This window comes from Dermacentor variabilis, chromosome 4 (assembly GCF_050947875.1).
Source record: "Dermacentor variabilis isolate Ectoservices chromosome 4, ASM5094787v1, whole genome shotgun sequence".
NCBI classification, from domain to species: domain Eukaryota; kingdom Metazoa; phylum Arthropoda; class Arachnida; order Ixodida; family Ixodidae; genus Dermacentor; species Dermacentor variabilis.
Window position 1 is genome coordinate 145,235,326 of NC_134571.1, and position 24,055 is coordinate 145,259,380.

A 24,055-nucleotide genomic window follows, 5' to 3' on the forward strand; every position below is an offset into this window, starting at 1 on the left:
TCACAATTTTTTACTACCTGTGTTGTGCGCACATCATGCGACATTTTGGAGCGCAGCTCCAAAATGCGCATCCGTTCCTGCGGCGAACGTCGGCGTCGTCCCTGGGCTGAGAGAACGAGAGAAGTGAGAGAACAAGCACAGCAAAGGATGAAAGAGCGAACGCGGAGCGCAGAAGAAAGATGGCGATAGCGAAGAGAGTGTGAGGAGGAAGGTGGAGGAAGACAATGTAGCGGAACCATGAGGCGGATAGAGGACGAGCAGGGTATGGCGAAAGCGTGAGAAGAAAAGCGCAGTGCCGCACAAGACGGGCTTTCGGCGACGATGGCTACGAGATCGTGCCATTGTGAGCGCGTCGTCTGTTCACCAATGACGTCACCGATATCATCTATAGAATGAAAGCGCTGCATGAGCGGAGGTCTGTCTGCGGCGGCGGCTGCGAATCGCACACAGGCGTCTCGGAGGCTCTCATTTGATTCCTGTTAAGAGGTTAAGTACTTTGATGCTTGGGCCACGCAGAAATCATTGTGGCGGCGTCCCATTTCACGAGCTTTCCGCTGGCCCTGCTAAAATGGTGAGTGGAGCACATATCCCCCAAAATCTTGTTTGTCTACTACGATTTTGTTACATCGGTTGTACGCAGTCACCACTTCAAACGAGATTTCTATAGAAAATACTGCGAGGTCAGTATGCTTGTACCCGGAGCTGTTCCAACGATTTTTCTGGGCCCCCATGATACACAGTAAAATGCGCTGCGGAGCCCCGGAATTAACCAGCGAAAAGAAAACCACTACCAACAGGGACAGGGAAAGGCGACATATAAGTAAGTCGGGTGATATTGTGCCAAGTGATATACAGTGCACAGACATACTAAAAGCCCTAAAGACGACAGCTCACACAAGCCGAAGCAGGTCGCATTGTCAGCGCTTGTTGCGTCACGCTATTTAATGGCCATAGTTCGCGTGTGCCCTGATTTCTTCATGCTTAAAAAAAACAAGAAAACTGCAGGAGTTAATAGCTATCTTTACATAAAAGTACGTAAATCATGTAAACAACTCACAACACAAAGCATGGAGGCGTTGCTAGCGCAGCAAAGCTGCCCTACCAAGTCGACGGCATTTTACTTGAATCAGTTTGAAAACCACAAGAAGCATTTTTGCATCTCATACTTGGCGACTCCCATCCCAGAAAAGGTTGTACGGTACTTGCTTATCACATAACAGAGAGATTAACCTTAACAAGAAAGACCGTCGCTCCGTACCAGAGGCTATAAACGTAGTTGTTTGTCAAGTAATTGTCTTTTTACTATCGTGCTGTCAGTGTGACCAGGAGTCCCACTTTTCTTACAGAATAAAAGCTTTGTTGAAGGTTCTCTCGCTCACGTGTCCAGGCTTCTTTTTTAGTATTCTGCGCGAAGGCGCTGAAATGCCCAAATTGAGGAATATGTATTCAGTGAAAACAAGTGATGCCACAACCAGTTCTAAATACCTGAGAAAGTGTAAGCGCCCAGTCGATGACATATGCCGTATCTATGTAATCCTTGCATTCACTTAAGGAACCCCAAAGGTATTAATGTGCGCGAACGCACATTGAAGGCTGACAGCAGCATGCTGCTTTGAATTTTCACTACCGACAAGCATGTTCTTATTTGTCTTGGCAATCAGCGCTCGCACCGACAAAGGCAAACTGCCCATTTCGCAGGTCGTATTCCAAACCAGCCGTGCGTCAGCGCACAGACGGCATAATGTCACCGAAGCCCTCAGCGACAAGTCAACTCGAGCCACCATACTGACTGTGTGGCTCGAACTCTATGTATTTATAAATGCAGTTGTGACTCCGCGTTAGCACAGCTTTAGTGGGATCACCGGCCATGCACCTTTTGGTACCACACCTTCAGCGACTGTCAGCGTGGCTCTCTGTAGCCAGTATGGCCGCGAGACTCTTAACAGCGATGAGAATTTCGGGCAGCCTTTCAGGCTGAATTTCACAAGAGCTCCACTGAAGGCTGCTTGTTCTCCTACCACTATTACAAGGAGCCTGACCTCAACGGCGTTTGAGAAACACCCAGAAACATACTTACTGACCTCACAAACAGTCGGGGCGTGATCACCAAGTTCTTTTCCACAAATCGCGGGCCTTGGCAACACATCCGCTGGGATGAGTATCTTAGCCGGAGTAAGCAGTCACGTAGCTGAACCGCATGAGCCTTATGCGGAAACGTTGAATGCTGTGTACTAAAACATCTAAAAGAGACTTTCCCGACAGTGTCACAAGTGGCTTATTTATTTATTTATTTATTTATTTATTTATTTATTTATTTATTTATTTATTTATTTACTATACTGCCGCTCTGAGCCGAGAGCCTAGCAGACGGGCATGAACATTTTCTTTTCCGTACATAAATACACGTGCCAGCTACACAAAGAATGAAAAAGCAACAATATTCAACAAAATACAAAAGATAAGGTACATATGGTATACAAATAGAACACTAAAGAACGCAGAATAAAATGAACAACAACCGGGGCCCATCATAGACAAAGCAAAATCGTGAACTATTTCGGAACAAACAAGTGTGTACAATTTTTTTTAGAGCGCAGCTCTTTGGCGTCCGTTCCTGGGTTTCGCGTCGTCGTCGGCGTCGTCGTCGGCGTCGGCCTCGTAAACAGCTCCGCCCCCCTTTCATCCCCCCAGCGCTAGCAGCGACCGACTGATACCGCTGGATGCCGCTGACGCCGCTAGAGAGTCAAGATAACGTGACTGCATAGAACACCGTCGCCGCCATGCAGAAAGAGTATCAGTCAAAGGCATCAGTCAGTCGCTGCTATCTCTTCCCTCCTCCCTTTATCGTGTTGTCCGCTTGCTGCGCGCGCTTCTGCCCCCATCGTTTGCCGCTGGGTGCACACGCCGCCCCCCTCCGCTTCCGCTTACTGCTGGTTGCTCTCGACGGCGGCGATGAGCCTCCGCTTCGGCGGCGCGAACTGCAGGGTCTTCTCGGCGGCGGCGATGAGCTTCTGCTTCAGCCTCGCTTACTGCTGGTTGCTCTCGACGGCGGCAATGAGCCTCCGCTTCGGCGGCGCGAACGGCAGGGTCTTCTCGGCGGCGGCGCTTAGCCTCTGCTTCCCCCACGGCTGTGACAACCTCGCGAGGCACTTGTATAGATCTCGTCTTTGAGAATCAAGCATTGGTGTACCAAGTCGAACATATATCAGTCTATTTCTCCGACCACAAAGCTTCCTTCATGACTGTCAAGAACTGTTAGTGGAGTCTTTGTTAAAGGAATACGTGTGAAAAATAAAAAAAAATTCTGTGATAGCGCATACATGTGTTGCTCGATTTCTTTGCCTCAATCTATCCAAAAGGTGAAACAGCTTATTTGCTGCGCTCAAATTTCGCATTAGGAAGTAACGTAATCGTCGGTAATTTTTCTAAGTACTGTCAGTTTAACATAAAAATAATAGGGAAGAAACATTAGAAGTGGTTAATAATCTCTTGTGATGAGCTCCAGCTGTGAAACGAACAGGGATAAAGAGTTCGTTCCTGTTAATGATGAGTTAGGTTCATTCCATTCTCTGATTACCCGAGGAAAGAATGAGTAGCTGAATGCGCCACTAGAAATGAAATACTCGGTTAGCGTATGCTCGTGTTGATGCCGTGTTATTCTAGATTGCGAGTATGAAATGTACTGGGTGATATCAATTTTATACTGACGATGCAGAATTTGAAACAGGAATTTTAGTCGTCCTTGTTTTGCTCTCGTCGATAATGTGCTGATGCCTGAGGAAGCCAAGAGACGTGAAGATGAGTCAGTAGAACGATATTTGCTATGAATGAACCTTGCGGCTTTTCTTTGTACGGCTTCAAGTTTAGCTATGGTAGTTGCTGTGTAAGGAAACCAAATTGGTGTTAGCGTATTCTAAAATAGGTCTCGCAAATGTTTTGATGGCCAGAAGCTTATAGTTCGTTGGAGCGATCTTTAGGCGTCTTTTAAGATAAAATAGCGTTCGCAGTCCAGTAGTTGCGATATTAGTTATGTGTGTTTCCCAATTGAGGTCTGATGTCAGCGTTATCCCTAAATATTTCTGTTTCTCAACTGCCTTTGAAAGAGGCGTGTCATTAACGATATAGGTGAAATGAGAGAGTTGCTTTTTTCTTGTTATTGTCATTGCCACTGGTTTATTGACGTTAATAGACATTTGCCACTGGGAGCACCACTCGGCTAGCGTATTAAGGGAATCAGAAAGATCAAGATGGTCGTTATGGCTGTTAATTTTTTTTTTATATCACGCAATCATCCGCGAAGAGTTTGATTTCGCACGCTATATTATTGGTTATATCGTTAATAAAGATCAGAAATAATAGCGGCCCGAGGACCGAGCCTTGTGGTACTCCAGATGTGACAGGAACGACATCAGATGGCATATGGTCAAACATAAATTGTGAGCGGTGTGTTAGAAAAGCTGTTATCCAAGCAGAAACTTCTCCCTTCCCGATGGCTTGCTCCACTTTTGCAATTAGCTTAGTGTGACTCACGCAATCAAAAGCTTTAGATAAGTCAAGTAAAATCATGTCAATTTGAGAACGATTACTATTACTAAGAGCAAGGTCATGAACTACCTGTGCTAGTTGGGTGATGGTTGATAAGCCAGATGGAAAACCGTGCTGGTGAGGCGATATGATATTTTCGCGTTCTAGAAACACTGTCATGTGTTTTAGAATGATGTGTTCTAGTATTTTGCATGAAGTGCTTGTGACAGATATGGGCCTGAAATTAGCCACATTATTTTTGTCTCCTTTCTTGTGAATCGGTATTACTTTAGCCTTTTTCCAGTCGTGTGGTATAGTAGTAGTTGCTAGTGACTTACGAAAAATCTGTCCCAGATATCTACTGCACCACTCAGCATATTTTTTTTAGGAATTTGTTTGGAATTTCGTGAGGGCCGTTTGTTTCCTTAGGGTCGATGTTGAGGAGAAGATTGTGGATTGCGGCGTCCGTTATTATTAAAGGATCAAGCACTGAGGTACAGGATGGTGGAAGAGGGGGAAGTGCACCATTGTTTTCCATGAAGACTGACTTGAAGAAATCGTTATAATAGTTTGTCGTTGCACTTTTTTCCTCTTCGGTTAATTTGGTTGTTGTCTGCTCGGTGCTGCGCAGATGTTTCCGGAAACTTTGTGGGCTATTTTTTAGGAAGCTAGCAAGAGTGACACTGTAGTAGTATTGTTTCGAATCTTTCAGTTTCTGCTTGAAATACATAAGTGCCGACAAGACGGGATACACATGGGCTCCGAAAACTTTCCATGATTGTGGCGTAAAAAAGGCTGTTACCACACCTAACACCGGAAGGTCGACGGACTACACAGACATCGGTATTATCCCAGGTGGGCGATTTTTTGAGCCACAAAGGCAGTTTTAATACACTGCCACGCCGGCGGCCTGGCTAACCCTAACTAGCTGGGTCTACGACGCCACTGTTCCCGCCACTTTGGCGGGAACGACGCCTGACTCGGGTGCGGTCGGGCCCCCGCGTCGCCGCGAGATGCGAGGATGGACGTCGTAGAAGTGGAAGGGGAGACAATTTCCCAGGAAGAATATGACGACCAGGGCTGGATTGCGGCTCACGAACGCCGTAGTAATGACAAGAGACGCCCAGACCTCGATGAACAATCCAAGAACATCGGAGACTCACCGGTTTCAATGGCGTGGAAAACCACGAACGCAACGCACGAATTCTACAGCGACCAATGGCCCCGAGGCAACCGCAGCTACCGGAGGATGACTCCAAGGTCGTGATCCGCCCGAGAGGTGGGCTCGACATGGTGCAACAACGCATTGCGTACATAGAGGATGGCGTTCTGCTGGCAGCCGCACTGACACCAGAAAATGCCGCAGAAGATACGCTACGAAACAATACAAGACAAAACACCATGATCATGAGCACGCCGAAACTGGAGAATGCGAAGCGCTACAGCCAGATACGGGAAATCCAACTTGGATCGAACACCTACAGTACGGCCGCTTACATTACTGCGCCGGAGAACACCTCCAAGGGAGTCATACACGGTATACCAGAATACGACACGCCTGAAGACGTTGAAAAAAGTCTGGTGAACTGCAGAAACCCGACTATACTACACGCAAGACGCATGGGACGCACCGATTCGGTTGTGATGGTGTTTGAAGGTAAATACGTACCACACTACGTGTACTACCGCGGAGCTGAATACCGATGCCTACTATATCTTAAGCAGTACGAAACATGTACCACCTGTGGCTGCTTCGGCCACCGAGCGGATGTCTGCCCGACACCGAACAGCAAGAAATGTCGCGGGTGCGGAACTCTCAATCCACCTGAAGATCATCAGTGCGAGCCAAGATGCTTCATGTGTGGGAAGGGACACCTCACAGGAGAGAAAAAGTGCCGCGAACGATTCAAGACCCCATATCTTCTTAGAAAGAGGCAGTGGAAACAACAACAACAACAACAACTGAATGAACATCAACCGCAGAAAGCTACGGCGCACAATCGCCCAAGTCGGTCCCGGGAGCGGTCTGGCAGCACCGAATCGCACAAGGGATCGACATGGACCAACAGCCACGGCAGCAGACGCCGCGACAGGAGCGGCTCTAGCTCCTTCCCAAGCAGCTATCATCCCCGGTGGAGGCGGTGGCGGCCGGTCCAACTCCAAGTCCCGGTCCAGGTCCCGGCCCAGCTCTGAATCGAGATCAAGAGGATCCCCACTACACGGAACCCCGGAGGGCTCTGGCGGGGACGACGGCAACAAAACGCAGGTGAGCAAGGAAAACACGGTCTCCGGCGCTTCCTCTCCGTCTAATATAACACCTAAAATAAAAGGGTCCGCCCTGGAGCAGGAAATGATCCAAATTAGAAAGTTACTAGCGCAAATTACTCGTGAAAATGATAAGCAGAGGGAGGAAACTCAACAATTAAAGCAAGAAAACGCTAGGCTTCATCAGAATAGGACACACGAGCCAAGTCACACGCCTACCGCCAGTACGACACAGACGCCTAGCCGCGAGGCAACGCCCGCTATCGCGCAGACAGGGACGCCGCTCCACAAAAGAAAAGCTGAAGATGCGCCAGACGCGCAAAGCAGCGTCTCAACGCAGTTAGAAAAAGCAAGTAGAGGGAATGTTTGTGGAGTTAAGACGCTGCAACGAATGAATGAAAAACTTTATTTTCACAAAGAAGGTATACCGGCGAAGGTGGAGCCCTCAGTCCAGGGCCCCAGTGGCCTTTGCCATCTTGCTAGCTCTGTCGATCAGCTTGAGCTGTTCTTCAGGCTTCGAGCAGGATAGCGCAGCCTCCCACTGCTCCGGTGTTGGTGTTTTGTGTACTGGCGCTACCTTTGGCTTTTGGCAGGCCCATGTAACGTGGTAAAGCGTTGCGTGTTCACCGCATAGCGGGCATTTATTGTCGTATGTTGACGGATAGATTTTGCTGAGCAGACTCAGATTGGGGTATGTATTAGTCTGCAGTTGTCTCCAGGCAACCGACTGCTCTCTACTAAGGTCTTTGTGGGGAGGGGGGTAGATCCTCCTTAGGGCTCTTTGGTTTTCTAAAATTGCTCCATAGCGTCTGGTGACTGTGTCTGGTTCCCCGTCGTGGTGCGCCCCCCGGTTGGCGTATGCTCGGGCGTTGGCGTCGGCACGCTGGTTCCCTGTCACAGTCTCATGACCTGGTGTCCACGTAATGAAGCATCTCGAAAAGGTTATTTTTCTCGTCTTGAGTATGCGGATGGCCGCAGTGGATATGCGTCCACTGCTGTACCTTCTGCACGCTTCTTGCGAGTCCCTAAGTATTGTTGTAGTGGCCTCTTCGCCCTTGTGGGTGATGGCGAGTGCGATTGCCGCTTCCTCAGCCTCCAGGATGTTGTTGCCTTTGATCGAAGCGCAATTGATTTCTCTAAGCTGGTGATCAACAACGCTGACTACCGCCCCGGAGTGCTCTTTGTATGTGGTCGCGTCGACGTATAACACGTCTTTTCTCGCCGAGAAATATCTGTTGTGTGCTTCTGATCTTGCCTTTCTTCTGGCCTTGTGTAATTTAGGGTGCATGTTTCTCGGTATCGGGCTAACCTCAATGATCTCTCGAATCTCTTTAGGTATGCTTTCCGTGCTGTTAATTTCTCTGCAAGCATCTCTCATACCCAGTATCTTCAGCGTGTTCCTGCCCGTTGGAGTCAGCATGAGTCTCATTTTCTGCGCGAGAAGGTGAGCTTCGATGTGTTCTTGCACTGTGTTGTTTATGCCCAATTGAAGGAATTTCTCCGTCGAGGTGTTGACCGGTAGTCCGAGAGCGCATTTGTAAGCTTTCCTAAGGATTGCCTCTAATTGTTCTTTTTCCTGCTCGAGCGGTGTTTGGTAGGGGACACTGTATACAATCCTACTGATCACGAGGGCCTGTATTAGCCTACATGTGTCCTCTTCTTTCATACCTCGCCGTCTGTTTGAGATTCTTGCGATCATCCTTGTGATCTGAGCTGTAGTGTTTGCCAGCTGTCTGATTGTGTGGTCCACACGACAGTTGCTCTGTATCCACATGCCAAGGATCTTAACTTGGGATACCTCCGGAATCTTCTTCCCCCCTATGAAGATGTCTATGGAGTTTTGCAGATTGTATCCTCTTCTGTAGACTCTGAGCACCTCGGATTTCTCCGTGGAGCAGACAAGCCCGCAGTGTTCAGTGTATGCATGGACTGTATCTGCTGCGCTCTGCAGAAGGTCTTGTTTTTCTCCTAAGGATCCCTTGGTCACCCAGATTGTGACGTCGTCGGCGTATATGGCATGCCTGAGCCCTTCAATTTTTTCGAGCTTCCGTGCTAACCCGATCATAACAATGTTAAAAAGCGTAGGGGATATCACAGAGCCTTGCGGTGTTCCCTTTTTGGGCATGTTGAAGGTGTCAGTCCTGATGCCTCCTATACCAATGGTGGCGGATCTGTCACTGAGGAAAGCTCTGACGTAGTTGTGTATTCTCTGCCCGCAACCAATGTTGCTGAGACCCTCCAGCACAGCCCTATGACTTACATTGTCGAAGGCCGCCTTAAGATCGAGTGCAAGCAAGATATTTTCTCCATATTTCGGGATGGTAGTAAGTACCTCCTCCTTAATCTGCAGGAGGATGTCTTGCGTTGAGAGGCATTTTCTGAATCCAAACATAGTGTGTGGCATGAGCTCGTTATCCTCTAGGTGGGTCTCCAACCTCTGAAGCACAATTCTCTCGTATACTTTTCCCAAGCAGGACGTTAGCGAAATGGGTCGCAGGTTTTCCAGGCAGGGAGTCTTTCCGGACTTCGGAATCATAACTATTTCCGCATGTCTCCAGTCGTCCGGGATAGTCCCCTGTTCCCAGTGTTTATTTACGAATTCTGTAAATCGTTTGATGGAGTTTTCGTCCAGGTTCCTTATCATGGCGTTGGTGATGCCATCCTTGCCTGGCGTGGTGTTCTTTGTGGCAGACATCACAGCGTGTCTTACTTCTTCTATGGTAATGGGTTCATCTAGAGCGGGATTTGCTTCGCCCGTGTATGCCAAGCTGCAGTCGACGTCCGTTGTATCCCCAATGTAGCGCTGCTTGATGTTCTGCAGCATTTCCCGGTCTGTGCCTTGGAATCGGTGCGCGATCCGTTGGGTCGTTTTACGATTTTCGGACTTGGTCATGGTTGGGTCTATAAGACTCCTTAGCAAGGCCCATGTCTTTTTCCAGCCCAGGGTCCCCTGTAGCTCGTTGCATTTTTGGTCCCAGTTGCGCCCTGCGAGTTCTGTCGCATACTCTTCGGCTTGTTTGGTGACCTCAACGATTTTTAGTCTGAGTTTTCTGTTGTGCTTCAGCCGCCTCCATCTTCTTAGTAGCCCCCGTCGGGTGTCCCATAGGTGTAAAAGATGCTTATCCACCTCGGGTGTGTTGGTGGTGAGGGCGACCTCTCGGGTTAGCCTTTTGCAGTCTGCCTTGATTCCTGCGACCCAGCTCGTAATGTCTGTGATCTCAGTGTCTTCGGACTCCGCCCTAGTTTTTCTATAGGCTACCCAGTCGGTGAGCCTAGCCCGGCCAAGTCTTTTCCTGATCGGGAGGGTTTCTATCTTGATGCGCAAAATGAAGTGGTCGCTGCCAAGCGTTTCCCCGTCGTTTTCCCATCGAGCGTCCCTTACCCCTCTGACGAATGCCAAGTCTGGGCACGAATCTCGGTTGATACTGTTCCCCACTCGCGTGGGTTGGGTGTGGTCTGTGATGAGACTAAGCCTTCTGCGATCCGTTTCTCTGGCTAGGTCCCTGCCTTTTTGAGTTTCCTTAACGTAGCCCCAGCTTTTGTGCCAGGCATTAAAATCCCCCAGGATGACGAGACCCTTCTTGCCTGCTGCTTGTTCTGCCTTGCGTAACAGGTAGCCAAAATTGGCGTTCCTCTGGCTGGGCGGGCTGTAAATGTTGAGGAGAAAGATGCTTTCTTGGCTTCTCTTTTGGGTAATAATTTCAATAAAGACGTGGTCGATGTCCGTTGCGTCGATGTCGTGTTTGATTACGGTGACAGCTTTGGCAACCAGCGTCGCGACCTTACTCTGGCTGAGCCCTTCATAGACTGTGTACCCCGCAAGAGTGGGTGAGCAGCCGGTTTCCTGTAGGGCGATTATGTCTGGCGGAGCTGTGCAGTTAGTGATGTATTGTTTAAGGAGACCCTGCTTTCTGCGGATCCCACGGCAGTTCCACTGCCATATATCGAGGGTTTCCAACTTGACCGGGCGTTTAGGGTTGCTCGCCATACTCAGCCGATGGCCTAGTATAGGGTTTAGTTCTGGATTTCATGCCTGTAAATTGTACTAGGCGTTCTCTGTCCTTGCGCGCCTCCTCTTGGATGTTAGAAACGAGGTTGCTAAGATTCGCTAGTGCATCATTCATGGCCACCATGGCAGTTGTGAATTCCTGCCGCCCTATGGTGGCCGACTGGGTTTCGGCTGTTTGCGGCTTTGAGTTTGTCTGCCCTGTTCTCAGTGCCTTAAGTTCATCTATGAGCTCGTTGAGCTTCTGTCTGAGCTCAGCATTTTCTGCCCTGAGAGTCTGAATAGTTTGCCTTAGCTCATTTACTTCGTCATTCTGAGTGTTCGTGTTCTTTGGAGCAGTGGGAGAGGCTGAGAAAAGATGCGCTTTCCAGCTCACCTTACTGTCTTCTTCCTTCTTGTGTATGGTCTTCTTCTGCTGCTTCTTTTTCGTTTCTGGAGCCTGCCTGGTCTTGGACGCGGATCTCGACCTTGATCTAGACTTGGATGTCGAGCTGGAGTCCCTACTGAACCAGCGTTTCCTGGGCCGGCCACGTCCGCCGGCGTCCTTGGCTTCGGCGTCCGGTTCCTCTGTTTTTCTCCCCCGTGGGCTTCTCGGTTTCCAGAGGCGTTCTTTGCACTCCTTTGCCCGTGTCGGGTGCGCTTCCTTGCACAGCGCACACCTGGGCTCGCAGGTGTGTCCGTCTTCGATTACTGGCTCGGCGCAGTTCGAGCAGACAATGGCGTCAGGTGTCGGGCATACATCCGCCCTATGCCCAGGCTTGAATCATATATAGCAAACTTGCCGCGATGACCGATAGAGGTAGCAACGCGTCTCGCCGCCGTAGTAGTAAACGTAGCGGGGGACGATCTTGCCCTCGAAGGTAATTACCGCGGTTTGGGAGTTTCCAAGCATTCTTGCGTAAAGTATTTTGACTCCATGGGTACGTACCCGAAGGTGGGCCAGTAATTCGGTCGGCGTTGTACCGGCGTCCAGTCCGTGAATCACTCCTTTACACGAATTGTCCGGCGCTGCCACGTACGCCGTCACTGCATAGTCTTTCGCACCAAAACGTAGACTTGGAATGCTCTGCACTACATTGGCAGTCTCCATGCTTGGCGTGCTGATTATGGCGATGTTCGATCCGTTGCGCAACCGTATAAGCAAGTTGCCTTCGTTGCACATGTCTGGGTTTCCACATGCTTTGGTTACAGCCCGGGCCATCTGATGCGTGCTCAGTTGACTGATGTTGAGCCCATTCTTCGGTCTAATGATGACCTTGAAATCGGTCTTCGGCAGTGGAGGTAGCTTCTCTTGGCGAATGGGATTCTCCTTTAGTTTGGGCTGGCTCGGTGCTGATTTGCAGACCGCTTCGGTCCCGGTTTCCGGAACGGCGATGAGCCTTGAGTTGTGGTATCTTGCAGTAAACCATCCCCCGTTGTCAAGGGATTTCTTTTGCGATAGGTCGGTAGCGTTGTCGTCGCGTTGGGGGTTCTTTTCGATCGGCGTCGTGGCTCCGATCGTAGCAGACGCGTCGTCGTCAGCCATCCTGGCGCGTCCCGCACGAGCTGCAGGAGCAGCGTTCCGTCGGGCCGTCGGCCCGACGTCCCTTAGGCTTAGAGCAGCGTTCTTCTCCGCGAATCTTCGAGCAGGCAGAGAACGGGAAATATGGACTTACGGTTGAAAACCAGTTATCCACGGGTTTCGCTTGATTAGTAGAGGACGATAGAGCACTGCATTTTCGGCGGCGTCGAGGTCTTCCGGGTGAAATGAGGCGTCGAGGCAGGAGCTCATGCGAAGCGTGACCGCTCCGTTTGGCCACGCTGCAACGAGAATTCGCCGGGTTACAGGTGCAGTTCGTGGAAATTCTACAAAGAATAGAAGGTATTGAAACCCGATTAACCGTTGTTAAAAACGCGCAAAAAGACTTGAGGCCTGCGGCAGTGGGATCGGTAAAAGTGACCATCAAACCATATCATCGACCCGTAGTGACAGAAACCAGTAAAGTCACCGGGGAGAATCAAACAATTAAACATGGCTCCGCGTAATAAATAAATAATATGTCAATGGAACTGTCGCGGGTATCGCCGGAAACAGGGACACCTACAGCAGTTCATAAGTAGCAAGGAGGCCCCAGACGACATCGCCCTGCAAGAAACGGGGGGACTGGCTAAATTATCCGGTTACAAAGCACACGGTGCTTCCGACTAGAAGACGTCCGTTACAACTCTCGTACATAGAAACCTTACGGTCATAGAACACATCACTGGCGTGACCGGTGTAGACCACGTCCTGATTGAAATCAATCCCATGCGCAAGGGAGAAGGAAGCCTTTTCATCTTAAATGTATACAGTAGCCCTCGACACAAGATGAGATTCGGCCCGCTTTCTCGTAAATCCTTAAATTTAGCAGAAAGACATGGAATAATAATTGTAGGGGACTTTAATGCACCCCATGCAGCTTGGGGATACCGTTTGGAGAGCGCCAAGGGTCGCAATCTATGGTTAGACGCCCAGCAGGAGGGTCTTACTCTCGTAACGGATCCACAGGCGCCCACAAGAATGGGTAACAGTCTGAGCAATGACACCACACCGGACCTCACTTTTACAAAGAACACACCTGATGCAACATGGATAAACACACAAAAAAATCTGGGAGTGATTACTTCATTGTAGCAACAACTGTACACGCAGGGCCATCAAGAAAGAAAGGCAGGAAAATAACGATTGTCGAAAGGGATTCCTTCCGCAAAATCCGGGAGGAGGAAGCTGATGAAGTCATACATGACATCGAGATTTGGACTAAAAAACTTCATCAAAGTGTGATACGAGCCACTAAGACTATTCCGGAAAACGCGGCGATAGAGGAGGCGGACAGCAAACTCCTACATATATGGGAGGCAAAAAGCAGCATGCAGAAATGCTGGAAACAGCAAAAACTTAATAGAAACCTGAGAAAAAAAAACCGCCATGCTCAATAAGGAACTAGAGGACTATGCGAATAGATTAAGCCGTCGAAATTGGGAGGCCACGTGCAACGCCATGGAGAGACAGATAGGGCTACCTAAAACCTGGAATCTTCTGCGTTATCTTTTAGACCCGGAAAACAGCAAGTCCACACAACGACACTGCCTGCACAAAATAATTCACAGATACAAAGGCATGGAAGAAGAACTTTTACAGGGACTACAAAGGCTATACGTAGGAAATACAACCAAAGAACAACAACATCAGTATACTGGTAAGGAAAACCCGTGTCTTGAAAGCCCCATAACCGAGGCTGAAGTTCGAGCGGAACTCATCAGGCTCAACACGAAATCCACGCCAGGCCCGGATGGAATCACCAACAAGATCCCTGGAAATCTCGATGATGAAGCTATCTCGGCCCTGACCAAGTACATGAACAACTGCTGGGAACAGGCTAATATTCCATGTCAATGGAAAACCGCCCAGGTCGTAATGATTCCAAAGCCGGGAAAGAAACTTCAACTTGAGAATCTCAGGCCTATGTCGTTAACGTCGTGTGCTGGCAAGCTCATGGAGCACGTCATCCTCACATTTCTAACTAATTACATGGACGATAATGGCCTTTTCCCGCACACCATGATTGGGTTTAGACCAAAACTGTCTACACAAGACATTATGTTGCAAATCAAGCACCAAATAATAGACGCGGGACCTCAAACACTAGATACAAAAGCTATCCTTGGTCTTGATCTTACGAAGGCCTCTGATAATATCACCCACAGGGCTATATTAGAAAACTTACAACACCTAGGAGCGGGCAACGAACCCACGCGTATGTTAAAGACTTTCTTTTTGACCGTATTGCGCAAATCACAATCGCTGAAGTGAAATCCAAAGAGATAAAAGTCGGAAGCCGGGGCACACCACATGGATCAGTTTTATCTCGCTTTTTTTTTTCAATGTAGCTATGATTGGCCTGCCAGCAGAACTAGAAAATATAGAAGGATTACAGCATAGCCTGTACGCCGATAATATCACCCTTTGGGTAACAGGTGGAAGTGATGGGCAGATTGAAGAAATGCTCCAAACAGCCATACATACGGTTGACAAATATGTCGTGGATAAAGGATTGCGATGCTTGCCGCAAAAATCAGAATTACTTCTATACCGACCGACACGCAGGGGCCGTAAGAGTTCTACGGACAAACCAAACATCACGCTTTTTGTAAGTGGCAACCAAATACCTATTGTCGACAGCATTAGAGTCCTCGGACTCCATGTATCAGCGAACGGTCACAGCGGGGAAACAATCAGAATACTAGAAAACAGTGCACAAGAAACATTTAGACTAATTAAGAGAACAGCTAATCGCCATTATGGGATAAAAGAGAACAATCTGGTACGACTAGTCCCCGCTTTTGTCATCAGCCGCATAGTATATGTAACCCCTTGCCTAAATCTCCAAGTAGCAGAAAAAACAAAAATCTAAGGCATCATTAGACAATCATTCAAACAAGCCATAGGTTTGACGATAAACACATCGAATGACAGGTTCCTAGCCTTAGGTGTCCACAACACGCTCGAAAAACTCATAAAAGCCCACACGATAGCGCATTATGAAAGACTCTCACGAACACCTACTGGCAGACATATACTTAAGAAGCTTAGAGTTACCGTGGCTCGAGTTACCGTGGCTCGAGGACTCACAAGCCGAGCCGCCGGGGCGCCGCGGCGGGGGCTGACAGAGGACGGGATGGTTGGCTACAGGGAGATAACTAACCATTACAGATTGGGGAGGGTGCGTTTTCCTCCCGCACACCCATCACTTAATAAGCAGCAGGCGGTGGCATGGCGCCTCGTTCAAACAAATACATATCCAAATCCGGTGACTTATAATCATTATTACCCAGACCAATATTCGGCCAATTGCAAATTTTGTCATGAAAGGGCGGACCTGGTTCACATTATCTGGGCCTGCCCCCGGGCGCCCCGACAGGGCCAAAAAATTCAGGATCGGAAGCAGTGGGAGACCGTGTTCCTCAGCTCGTCCCCGGAGACCAACTTTTGCCTGTCCAGCAGGCCGAGGATGCCGCCAGAGCTCAAGGCCCAGAGCCAGAGCCTCGCCACCTCGCAACCTCGCCAGAGTCCCCCCCCCCCACCCCCCGTACCAATCTACCGGCTATATAAATAAATGGTATTTCTCTCTGTCTCTCAAGGTTGTAGATGGTTTTGGGTTATTCTTTTTTGCCTTACGAAGCCGATTTGCGCGCTGTTTAGCATGGATGAATTCGGGTGTGATCCATGGATTCTTAATGTGCTGTTTTTTTTCTTTTGCATTAGAATGTAATTAGTTATACAGTGCAGGACAATTCTTTTAAAAAGTAGCCACAATGCATCTACATCAGTAGATTCCTGAGATGCTTTTTCCAAAAAGAGATCGAATTCATGCGACTGATAAGTTAGTATGCTGGCGTCATCTGCTTTATGAAACTTTAAAAAACTTTTTACTGCAGTCAGGGTAGTAATACAAAGATCAAGCTGGAATGTGCACATAGGTATACTATGATCAGATATCGCTTCAATACTGTCCATTTGTACTTGACTTGCAGAAAAATGGTTGCTAAGAAATATGAGGTCGAGGATATTTTTCGTTGAGCCTTGAACGCGAGTAGGACGAGTGACAAGTTGACGTAGGTTAAAATTTACCATTAAGTCTATTAGCAGTTCTGCTGCTTATGATGTGTGATGTCAGTCTATGTCAGCAAGGTTAAAGTCGCCCGCAAGAATAATCCTGGATTGATGGACATGACGCTCCATATATTCTTGAATAGCAGAAAAGCATGCACTGTCAGAGGAAGTGCTCCGATAAACGCAACCGGTTACAATTGACGTCCCGTCGCACAAAAGTTTGCAGAAAACGGCTTCAGCGTTGTCCACCTCGGAAAGAATGACAAAGCGGAGAGTTTTTTATCAGTAAGACCACTCCTCCACCTCGTGAATGTCGCTCTTTTCTGATGATTGTGCAGTTTGGCGGAGCAGTTTCGTGGTCGAATATAGCGGGTGATAACCATGTTTCCGTGATGGCTACAATATCGGGCTCGTAGTCGACTAGAAGGCTTTCCAAGGCTTCTGTTTTATTTTGGACACTGCGGGCGTTTACATTTATCAATATTAATATTTTGATTGTGCAGCTTGTGCTGCTCGGCGGGTTATTCGGCGGTTTGTTTCTGTGTCGTTTTTTTTTCTTTTTTTGCGTAGGTACTTTGTCCTTCTTCTCTTCGTCCTAAATATATGCGCGTTTGTTAATGTAAAGCTTGTCAAAATAAAGTGACACTTTTTTCCTTTTTTTCACGGTTTGATCTTGCACTATCCCAAAGTTTCTTCACTTTCGGTTCTGTTTCAAAACTTTGATCTACCCTTCGACTCATTTTGCCACCCAAGTCCTTTCCAAGGCTTTCTTATTTTTAAGTATCTCACACATGCGAGTCAATGTAAATTTAGACGCCGACCTTTCTCATGTTGATACTTGTCGCAGACAACAATAAGCACGTCATCCGTCTTGTTTACCATACCTGCAATTCCTTGTCGTATCTGCGCTGATACCTCCGCCTAGTTGCCTGCGAGAGACTCGTGTCCCGGCGTCCAAAGGATTTGTGCTGCTTCTATCTCGGCGTTGTTCAACACTTGAAGTGCTGCCTTTCCGATCCTTCCGTTCATATACCTTCTGCGTGCTTCTTGCGAGTCCGTCACCACGGTAACCAGGGTCTTCTTGCACGTTGCGATGGCCAGGGCTATGCCCAGCTCTTCCGCTGTGCTCGCGTCCTTGGCACGTATGGATGGGGTTGTAAGTTGTTCGCCCTTATCGTCAACCACGCTGATTGCAAATCAGTCGTTTGTTCTGTAGACAGCTGCGTCTGTGTATATCACATTTTCTTCTTTGCTGTTCGTGCGTTCGAGTATGTCCTTGAGCGCCTGTATTCTAGCCTGTCTTTTTTCCTTGTCGTACTCGGGATGCATGTTTCTGGGAATGGTACTTATGTGTAGCTTGTCTCTGATCTCGTGTGGGATACGCTGAGGTAGGTGCCTGTCATCCTCGACTTGGTAGCGCAGATCTTGGAGCAGGGCTCTTCCCGTCTTCGTCAGATTTAGTTTCTCCAGTTGGTTGACGTTGTGCGCTTCCACGAGCTCTTCCCACGTGTTGTGGACTCCCATCTTGAGTAGTTTCGCTGTGGACTTGGAGGGGGACAAGCCAAAGACAATTTTGTAGGATTTTCTGATGAGGGCGTTTACTTTGTCTCGTTGACTGTTCTTCATGTCAACGTATGGTGTCCCATACGTGACGATGCTCGTGAGCAGCGCTTGTATCATTCTCGTGCAGTCTTCTTCCTTGAGTCCGTGACTTTTGCTCCTCACTCTTTTGATAAGGTGAATTATTTGTTGCCCTGTTGTCTGAATTCTTTCGAACTCTACTCCCCCGGCCCCGTCCTTTTGAATCAGGAGCCCGAGGATGCGCAGCCTCGTAACCTGCAGAATCATGATGCCTCCCACCTTTACTACCGGGTCTGGTATCTGCTGCGGTTGTCGACCTCTTGTGCGCTTTCTTAGCACCAAGTGCTCCCACTTTTCAGGTGCGCACGTCAGTTCACATGCTTCCAGGTACTTTTCCGTTGTGTCAACCGTTTCTTGCAGACCGTCTTGCTGTTTACCTGTTGACCCTCCCGTAGTCCAGATGGTGAAGTCGTCAGCGTATATTGCTTGACCAATCCCTTCTATTTGTTTCTGTTGCTTGGGTAGCGAGCTCATCGCCAGGTTGAACAGAATCGGCGAAATGATGGAGCCTTGTGGCATTCCCTCTCGCGGTATGTCAAATTTCTCAGAGCGTAAGTTGCCTATTCCCATTGTGGTTGTCCGTTCTTTCAGACAAGCTTTGATGTAATTATACATATTTTTGCCGCAGTTATATACGTTGAGGTGTTGCAGTATGGCTACGTGTGACACGTTGTCGAAAGCCCCTTTCTCGTCAAGTGCGAATATGGCTCTTTTGCTGTGCGTGTCCAGTTTGTCGATTACTTTTTTCTTGACCTGCAGTGACGAAAGTTGTACCTTCTTTCCGTCACCGGCCCACCTTTCTTCTACATAGAACTGAAAAATGGCCTGAATAACCACAGTGGCGTCGTGCAGATCTTGCTGGAAACACGGTCCTGGGATGAGCTCCTTGACCGCAATAGGAGCATACGTGGTACTGGTAGGCGTAGTAAGCGCGTCCGTAGAAGCCTGCGCTCTCTTGAGCAAGGTTCCGTGCAGTGGCGAAAAGATAACAAGATTTCTTCTTGCCGATGTTGTACTGATGCCGTCTTGCTTGCTTGCTTGCTTGCTTGCTTGCTTGCTTGCTTGCTTGCTTGCCCATCGTATAAAGCAGAGTCCCGACTTGCCCTTCTTCGCTCATTTAAGCAGGACGCAAAGCGCCAGTGAACGAAAAGTTGGCTCCAAGAAGGCCATTTGGACATCCGTTAGAAGTCATAGCTTCGCGGAGTTTGAACAGCGAACATGGCGTTAAAGAGCTTGAACTCATAGCCTCCTAACATGGCGCCGCTTGACGAAGGTGGTGCAACGCCCCTCGAATATCAAAAGACGGCCACGTCTGACACCATGTCGGTATACGGCCTTTGCCGCATGCCAAGCGGTAGTCACACCAGCCGCAAGAAAGAAGTGAGCGTAAAGTCGGATTTAGGGCGTGATAACAAATTTATCATCATGTCCACAGCATACCTATAGGGGAAAGGATACTGACATGATAAATGAGGTCACACACTGTCAAGGAATATCACACAGAGCTGTCATAGCCATTACACCCCAGCTAAAATAAAGTCCCTCGCAGTAAACCCCTTTCGTTACTCTTAAGGAGCCCTTGCAGAAAGGAGTTGCGTCAATGACACACGACACCAGACTAACTTCTTTAGGTGGGTCCTCAAATGAACGCCGCAAACAAAAAGTAATAGCACTGCTTGTTAAAGCAGCAAGAGACGCAACATTCAAGAAAAAACTGCGAATGTAGATTGCATTTAGCGACTGTAGAACCTAGAAACATTTTTTTTTTTCATTGTTATTGCGCATATTCATTTATTTTACTCCTGATTTTGCGTTATTAGCAGCAATTTAAATTGGTCCAGCAACTATGTACCGTCGGCTTTTTGCTGTGCATGCTGCTTATTATGCTGCTGTCCACGTTTCGGCCATCTTTTTTCACGCTTTTATTGTCCCTTCCTTCGTGTGTGCAGGCGTAACACGTTTTATTCAATGAGTTATTCACGCAATTGTGATAGCGTTACAAAACCGTGCAGTTGCATCACGGCTCAGCGAAGCGCTAGCGATGAACCAAGAGTTGAAGTCGCTCTAACACTTGTTGCTCTTGGATCTATTGAAGATGAGATTCAAGCAGCGAAAGTGGAAACCATCAAACGTCGACTCATCATGACCAGCTTTAAGGTGACTGCTTCGGCACTGTCCCCTCGAGCCGGCAACAGCGAACGGTGGGCTTACGTGCGCAACGAACGATGATGACACATGGCCCTTCCTTAGTGACGGCCACTTTAAGCAAAGTTTTCGAGTGAGAAATAAAAGTTTAGAGAACTAACAAAACACACAAATTGAATGGCTGCGCGTTCTTGTTTTGCTTCGCACCGCACACGAGAGATGTACTTCCGTTTTGTCTACTTGTTGCCACGTCGCGCAGACGCGCGCCAGGATAACGGAAATATGTCATTTTCTACGCTGTTCCAGCGCGGGATCATGCTTTGTGATCCGCTTGTGTCTGTCTCAGTATTCGTGTAGCACTGATTTATACTGCTAGTCAGGTGACCTTGCGCACAGCGCACAAGTTTGTGCGCTGCGCGAAACGAGACAATCGCAACAGCTCGCGTTCGAGGTCGTGGGCGGAAGTGCTCCGCGCAGCAAAAAAACGAGGAGCAAAAAATGAAGGCAGTGCCCGTAACGTATACGTCACCCGATTCTCGAGCTCCGGTATGGGAGAACGCAGGGGAAGGAATTTTTGCTTGCGGAAGCTAGACAGGACAAGTGGAGAGAGGGCCTCGCTTGGCACTAGAGCATGCCTCCTCAAATCATGGGTTTGCGCCACTGAAATATTTCTATCTGAGTTATTAATCAGCCGATTTGAAAAAAATGTTCTGGCAGAACACTCCCTAGAGGGCATGTGACAACTTCCAGCGTATAACCCCAGTTTGCTGTGTGGCCTGGTGATGAGCCCTTCAAAACATTTTCATGTGCGTTGATAAACCCTTCAGAGTAATCAATTAATAACTACAGCATGGGAAAGCGAAAGATGAAAATACTGGGATGTTAGCCATGTGTAGATCAGCCGCCAACCATGTGCTCGGGTAAGGACAGGTGTACTGGGCCACAAACATTTCAATTTCGCTGCCGCCGAGAGCTTTATTACATGACAGAAGGCGCTTTATGCCGTTCTATAGAAAAGGAATGGTCGATGCGGTGCGAAAATCAGTGCATTGCACCAGAAGTGGCGTTTCGCCGCAATGCGGCATTCAATGCGACCGGCTGTTCCGTCATTCTGCATACGTGCAACGTACTCGAGAGCACCATGTCATGTCGCTAGAAGTCTCGCAACCAAAGGTGACACAGACTCCGATTTCAGTGTAGGCACCAAAATTACGCCGACGTGACACGTACTGCAGCCGGTTGTAACGAAAGCATGGGCATTAGTTAGCCCTGAATTGACGCGTTTCATTCCGTGAGCACTGTACAGGTAAAAACAGACATTATGTAGCTTAAGCCGAGTTAAAAATTTCCTTGTATTTCGTGCTTTGTTCGCTTAGAAGTAATGATTTTCTGATTTCATTATAAAAACTGATGTTCGAGGAGAGTAAATTAATAACTTACAGTGCTAGGGACTGGACCAATATCCCAGCCAATAACCGCCATTGACATACTGGACGTTACCAAATTCCGCTCATTGACAAGCTTTACAGCAAAGCTGTTAAGGGCTACTTTCACCAGTATCGTGTCCGCGTATAGAAGAAAAACCGCAAGATAGTGCGATGCCAGGCCGATACATGACGGAGCTGAAGCAGGGGTTAAACATTCCCCATACGTGAGCCGATCCGAAAGATAGTGCAACGCCGGGTCGGCCCACCGCGGAAATGCAGTTCGCCATTAAGGCGTCCACATACACAACTTCGCTGGTCATCCTTCTTCACAGAGCAAAAGAGAACTGAACTTTCACGTCATCATCATCATCATCATCATCATCATCATCATCAAACTGGTTGCGCCCATTGCAGGGCAAGGGCCTCTCCCATACTTCTCCAAGTACCACGGTCATGTACTAATTGTGGCCATGTTGTCCCTGCAAACTTCTTAATCTCATCCACCCACCTAACTTTCTGCCGCCCTCTGCTACGCTTCCCTTCCCTTGGAATCCAATCCGTAACTCTTAATGACCATCGATTATCTTCCCTCCTCATTACGTGTCCTGCCCATGCCCCCCATTTCTTTTTCTTGATTTCAACAAAGATATCATTAACTCGCGTTTCTTCCCTCACCCGATCTGCTCTTTTCTTATCCCTTAACGTTACACCTATCATTTTTCTTTCCATAGCTCGTTGCGTCGTCCTCAGTTTAAGTAGAACCATTTTGGTAAGGCTCCAGGTTTCTGCCCCGTACGTGAGTACTGGTAAGACACAGCTGTTGTAAACTTTTCTCTTGAGGGATAATGGCAACCTGCTGCTCATGATCTGAGAATGCCTGCCAAACGTACCCCAGCTCATTCTTATTCTTCTGATTATTTCAGTCTCATGATCCGGATCCGCAGTCACTACCTGTCCTAAGTAGATGCATTCCCTTACCACTTCCAGTGCCTCACTACCTATCGTAAACTGTTGTTCTCTTCTGAGACTGTTAAACATTACTTTAGTTTTCTGCAGATGAATTTTTAGACCCACCCTTCGGCTTTGCCTCTCCAGGTCAGTGAGCATGCATTGCAGTTGGTCCCCTGAGTTACTTACTTTTTACGTAGCAGGTTACAAAATACACCGGGTGTCCCAGTTAACTTGGAAGAAGATTTCATAAAAAACCCAGGAGTCCTAGAGAAATCGTACCGACTGCATAGTGCCCGTAGTCGTGTGTACTTACAGCGAGTATTTTATTCATCGCGAAGTATTAATTAATTAATTGCTTTTAATTAGTAATTTTTAAGTATTGCTTGAATCGCAAACACAGGGAGGGCATTTATGCTTGTGAGGAATCCTACAGACCCCCAGCCTATGCAATCAAATGTTCTAATGCACCCCCAAACATAAACAACATCCTACGAAAATACGACCCAATAATATTAAGTAACGAGCGTCGGAGAAAAGCGTCGCGGATGTACCAAGGGCTAAATATCGCCGCAACAGAAACTTTAAATACATTTTAGTGGACGCAAACATCAGCCAAGATCATTCCCCCCTAATAAGAGCATCCTGTCACCCCTTGTGCAAAACCTGCAGGCACCTTCAAAGTGGCATTAAAAATAAAAGCAACGCAAATAGTCACACACACAAAGTTAACACTAGCTTTACTTGTGCAAGTTCGGATGTGATTTATATGTTTGAATGCAGTGGAGTAGCCACAAATTTCTTTCGGGGGGGGGGGGGGGGGCGTTGGAGCTCGGCCTGCTCCTTAGACAATTTGTCTAGGGGTCAAATTCCTGAATATAACTGCATTGCCATTGCCAAAGATGCTGCAAACGAATTCTTGGGCGCTAGGCACTGTCACGATGAGTAAAATATCTCTGTTTTAATAAAAGAATGTATTTCTATGTCCCAAAAATTGGGCCAATAAGGCCATGAAATGAACAACTTGAGGGCAAATATTTATTGAAACTTCGTCATTCAAGAAACTTGTTTACATTTTTGTACATATGCAACGGTCAGAGAAAAATCTCAGTGACGCTGTCTTTTCTTCCAGTGTATTGCGCAGGAGCAGCTGTCACCGGTCGTGCACTATAAGTGGACCGAAATTATAGTCGCAACAGAGAGCACATATAAAAAGCACGAGTTCTGCAAAATATACGAGGGCGAGCCAAATGAAAGTGAGCCAGTGCGAATATCTGACAAACGGCGTACTTTATTTACACATAGTCTCCATGAGCATTTGGACATTTATCCCACTGACTAATAAGTTGCGGGATTCCAGTCTCATAAAATTCCTTGGGTTGCTGCTTCAAAAATCTCTAACTGACTTTCACGTCATCGTCCGAAACGAATCTGGTTCCCTTGAGCTGTTTCCTAAATTGCCCCAAA